Source organism: Elaeis guineensis, chromosome 9 (genome assembly GCF_000442705.2).
Source record: "Elaeis guineensis isolate ETL-2024a chromosome 9, EG11, whole genome shotgun sequence".
NCBI lineage: Eukaryota > Viridiplantae > Streptophyta > Magnoliopsida > Arecales > Arecaceae > Elaeis > Elaeis guineensis.
Window position 1 is genome coordinate 24,304,910 of NC_026001.2, and position 5,322 is coordinate 24,310,231.

Here is a 5,322-nt window from a genome sequence, read left to right on the forward strand (position 1 = left end):
TCTCTCTCTCTCGTTTACATCTAACCCCCGCCGCCCCACCACCCGGCGGCCCTCCCCCCACCCGGCTCCGGCGGCGCCCGCACCCTACACCCCCGTGGCTCTGCGCGACCCCCGCCCGCCCCGGCGCTCGAACCCCACGCCACCCGCGGCTCTGCGCAACACCACCCGCACCCGGACCACTCACCCCCCCCCCCCCGCGCGGCCCCAGCGACGCCTGCAACCCGCGTCCCCTCGGCCCCGGTGGCGCCTGCACCCCACGCCCCCCACGGCTTCGTGCGATACCCCCCCCCAATCCCGGCGCTCGCACCCCATGCCCCCCGCGGCTCCATGCAACACCACACCCCCCTGCGGCCCCGGCGGCGCCTACATCCCACACCGCCCCCCGCCCCTCCTTCGCTTCCCTCCGGTCGCCCCCCGCCGCCCTCCTTCCCTATTTGGCCACTCCAAGCCTCCCATCTGATTGAACCTCCTGAGGACGGAAAAAGCAATGGGAAAAGGGGGGGAAACTGAGGAAAAATCAACGAAAAACAAAAGAAAGGCGTGAAAAAAAAAACAGGTATGACCTTTTCCCACAGATTGATCATTTTTTTTCCTTTTCAATGATTTTTCTTTTCATTTCATTCTCTTTTGCCGAGATCTGTGGGGAAGGAGAGCACCTGAGGGAGATCTGAGGTTTTTTTAGGTTCTGGTTGGGGTTTTTTCTCGAGTTGTGGCGGTGTGAATTGGTTCCGGTCAGGGGAAGGAGAGAAGCAGAGGTACTTTTCATCTTTTTGTGCGAACAGATGTATTTTTTTGAGCTTTCTTATGTTGTTCTTATGACATATTATCAGTATTCATGACCTGAATTGAAATTCTTGTCTTAATTTTCGTGGTTCAAGATCTTTATTCATAGCTCAACAACATAAGGCATGATATTTTTCTTGTGCTAACAGATGTACTTTTCTGGACTTTCTTATGTTGTTCTAATAAATTTAATTACTTCATGTGAAACAATTATTACTGTATGCTTGCATTAGTTCTTAAATCTTCTTGCCAAATGCATGCTGTCATCATTGCTTCATTTTCCTAAAGTTCTACTTTGGTATCCCATCTTTTATTGAGGTTCTTTTGCATCAAAGATGACTATTTATCTTACAGAATGATCCAGCATTTGCACAAGCTATACTTGGTGATGACCTTGATAATCTGCAGAATGTCTTGCGAGAGCGTCATCGGCAAAGACTAGAACTACGATGTAAACAAGAAGAAGAACTTGTAAGGAGTTTATGCTAATTTAGCACATATATTTCTCTCATTATTTAAAGGAACACTACTGGTCTCTGTATATCTGTGTTGAATAGGTTGGCTTTTGGTTTAGACATATTTTCCCCCCTTTACATACATGTCTTTCTATTTTTAAAGCATTTTAAGTTTATAGGGTCATTTAGGCTTTATGTGGTGATGATAGGTTTGTGATTGTCAGCATTTATGTTATTATTTTTGCTTAAACATGCTTGCCTTATCTGTGGTATCCATGTTCTTAGAGGCATTTTGACCTGTACATTATTAAATTGATTACATATATTGCTACAAATTGGCAAACTCGTGTATACTAAACAATAACACCATTTCCAGGCTTTATGGTCTTAAGAATGGGTGGTGGAGAGGTTTCAATGCCATTTTTGCCACGTTTTATTTTCTGCTTGCAAGTTATATGGTCTCATTTATTCAATGTTTGCTGGCAAGATTTTATTATTTTTCTTACTGTTTGTTTCCTACTTTTCTTATTCAGTGCTTGAAAGTTTCTGTCACTTGCTTGGCAGTGTTTGAATTCTTTCACTACTGAATGCCCTATTTGTTGTCACCTGGTGTAATATTCTCTTACAGAGAAGGACATTCCCTCACTCATCCATGATGAAGGAAGGTTCTCTAAATAAGCTTCTCTGGGACAAGGATCTATTCCAGTAAGTAACACTAAGTTTCATCTTTCTCTCTTTCATTTTTTGTGGGGGTGGGGGTACATGTTGCCACATCATTATGCACTGGTACACTTGATTTTCTTTTGTATTCCTTGCTATATATTGTATTTCTTCTTAAGTAGATCATTTATATTTATGGACTTGTTAATTTTTATCCATAGACTAGTTGATTTAAATTATGTAGCTGTAGAAGTTCATAAGAATAGTACAATTATGTCCATGTTGTTCCCATTCTTAAAATGGCAGTCAAGTACATGAAGTGTTGGTGTTAGATGGTTTCTTCGCTTATGCTAATTAGTGTCTTTAATGTCCCTCTGCATGATTCTTAGCCCTTGACATTTTGTTATTCTGCTCTCCACCCTTGGACCTCCATCATATGGTTCTGTGAAGATGAAACATTGATGCGGGTAAAAATGCCTGCTCCCCAATGTTACCGAGATCATTCGGCATCCAGTGCTTTTGTAGTAATTTGAGTCTAATTAGCTGCCTCATAATGTCAATATATCAGTAAAACTAGAGTCCTTGCTTCTAGTTTGGTGTAGAAGAAGTTATGCTCAAAGTCATGTTTAGACTTTAGAGGCTTTTGACAGAGGTACATTTTAAAGGCTGCATTTTAGGAATAAGGCTTCTGTTCATTTGTTCACTGGCATAAAGTGAGTGCAGTCTCACCCTAGAATTGGCTATTAAACTGAATGCAAATGTGTGGTACCTGTACTTTCAGGCAGCAAAGGGATTTGCTATATAATTACTTTTCTGATATTTGATACATGTATTTTAGTTCGTTTAATCTATTTATAAACTTGATCTAAATGTATGTTGGATAGCATCCGACAAAACTCTATTGGTTTTGGGAGTGAACTGCACATTGATAGAACAGCATCTCTCCTGGCAAAAGAGTTGAGTAATAGTCCATGTACTTGTGTTGTTCTGGTAGATTACTGTTTTGAACATGGCATTATTATGCATGCACTAATTCGACATCATAAAACAATCTTTTTTTTTCTGTTTTGTACAGTCATTTGTAAATACAATGGATCAGCAGCATAGTTTTTAGCTATTTGGAAGTTATTTCGGAGCATCATGCATCGAGGAGCGATAGAGATGGACAAAACATCGACGGTGGTGATATACAATTAGGCACTCCATAATTGTTATTAGTATCTTTTGTTTTATATATGAGATACTTTTTTGATGTATGCACTTTATATATGTGTATGATATGCACTTTATGTATTTATTATTTATCTTGATATTATGTGTACTTAAGTGTGCTTTGACATACTATGCGCACTTTATAAAGTATGTACATTATTAATTTTTTGGTGTTATTGGATGAATAATTGTTATTATTGTTGGATGGCTGGAGATCTATTATTGGATGGTTTTAAATTATTATGGTTGTTGTTGGATGTATAGCAGATATATATAAATATTAGGTTTTAAAAAATATTCTCAAAAAAATTATAAAAAATAATAATTTAGCAACGGATTAGCAATGGATTAGAAATGGGAAAGAAATTTAGAATACATAAATTAGCAAAGGATTTACAATGTATTAGCAATGAATATTTGAAAATTGTGCAATGGTTTAGAAACAGAATTGTAACGAAATACCAAAACTTTTGCAATGTAATAGAAACGGATTTGCAACGGAATCCAAAATATTTAGCAATAAAATAGGAACGAAGTTGCAATGGAATACTAAAATTTTACCAACTGAGTAGAAAGAGATTTACAATGGAAGACTAAAATAATAGCAACGGCTTTACAACTACATAGCAACGGACTAACAATCAAAGTTTGAAAATTTAACAACGGATTTGCAACAAAACTGCAATGGCAACTATTTGGTTCGCAAACTCGTTCCTCAAAAATGTGCAATGAAATTATTCCATTGCTATTCCATCACTAAAAAAATTTAGCAACAGAATAGCAACAAAAATGAGTTCCGTTGCTAATTAGCTATCAGGTTTTTAATAATACAAGCAAATCTGTTGATAATTTTTTGCTAAATGGTTTAGCAATAGATTAGCAATGAATTTTGTCCGTTTCTAAATAGCTTTTTTCTGATAGTGTAACCTTTTGTCAAAGTCTTTTCTAAAAAGAAAAAATTAATTTGACCGACCTATTTTAGGGTCAAAATGATGGAAATTCGATATTATATTACCTTAGAGGATCAAACCTATAGATTTTGAAAAAACATCCATTTTTTTTAAAAAAAATGATCTAAATTAGGCATCATATAACATGTTATGGTCATCGGAAGTTTGACATGTGATTTTGCTTCCTTATGTGGTGGATTTTAATCTTGGATCCTATCTAGCCCTACTCGTAGTTGCCCCAAGCAATCCACATCGAGTTTAGAAATCCTTCTAGATTAGGGCTCTTCGTATTTAAGGGATTTAGCTCTCATTAATTTAAAACTAAAGGTCGGGGAACACTTGCTTCACTATTTTGCAATTGAACTATCTAACTTTGCTCTATGATGGTTTTTAGCATCGCTCATCTTTACCCTTGGGTCTCAATGAACCACTTAGTCTATTTTGCATCTGGACTAGGTGGTAAGGATCCTCTTTGTTGTCCTTCCTCGTCGATGATGACTATGACACTCCTCGATCTTGATCACAAATGATCAATGGGTGGAACCAACAGAGGAGAGCTTGGCCACTCATAGATAGTTTCAGCTTCTCATACCATCATCACAAACTTATTGCATGCATTAACAAGTGGCTTTGCTGGGCAACATTTTCAAGATCAATATTACTTTGTGTTCTGGAGGCATTGATCATGAACTTCTTGCTCTTTATAAGATGATACTTTCTCTGCCGCTCATAGAATGCATCCAATCCCAAAGTTATGAGCTGTCATGGATAACTTGGCAAATAGTCAACAAAAATACTTCATAAGTTATCTCATCAATCTATCTCTCAATTATGTCGAACTTGAAGGTTTACTGCTTAGTGATCTTCAACTCAATATCTTTCTGAATCCAACTGAGAGGGTAAGGATATGGATGAGGTTTAATTTGCAACCACAGCTTCAGAACCAAATTTTCATGACGAGATTCTTTTGGCATCAGGATCTAAAGTAGCCTCAACAATGCTTTGCTTCACTTAGATCTTCAAGCAAAATAGTTTATTTTGGGCCTTTAGATTTGTCTTAGCTACTGTCTTAGGTTTCCTTACCATCAAACTTAGTTTGGATCGAGTCTATTTGCTTGAGCTCAAGTGGCTTCTCAACTTCTACAATATTGAGAAATATCTTCTCTTTCTTCTTAGAATCATCATCCTTTGGCTTCTACTCTGGCTTTAATTTGAGGTGAAGTTTCCAGCACTTCTTCTTGGTATGTCAATGAAGGTTGTGT

The 5,322-nt window shown here is 38.0% G+C and overlaps 1 long non-coding RNA gene across 1 annotated transcript; it reads left to right on the forward strand.

Annotated features, from left to right (window-relative positions):
- On the forward strand, window positions 1-3,273 carry LOC109504876 (uncharacterized). The gene is made up of 4 exons (XR_002163307.3): window positions 1-755; window positions 1,138-1,254; window positions 1,867-1,943; window positions 2,974-3,273. It is a non-coding gene; the product is annotated as an uncharacterized lncRNA (long non-coding RNA).
- The last annotated feature ends 2,049 nt before the right edge of the window (window positions 3,274-5,322 follow it).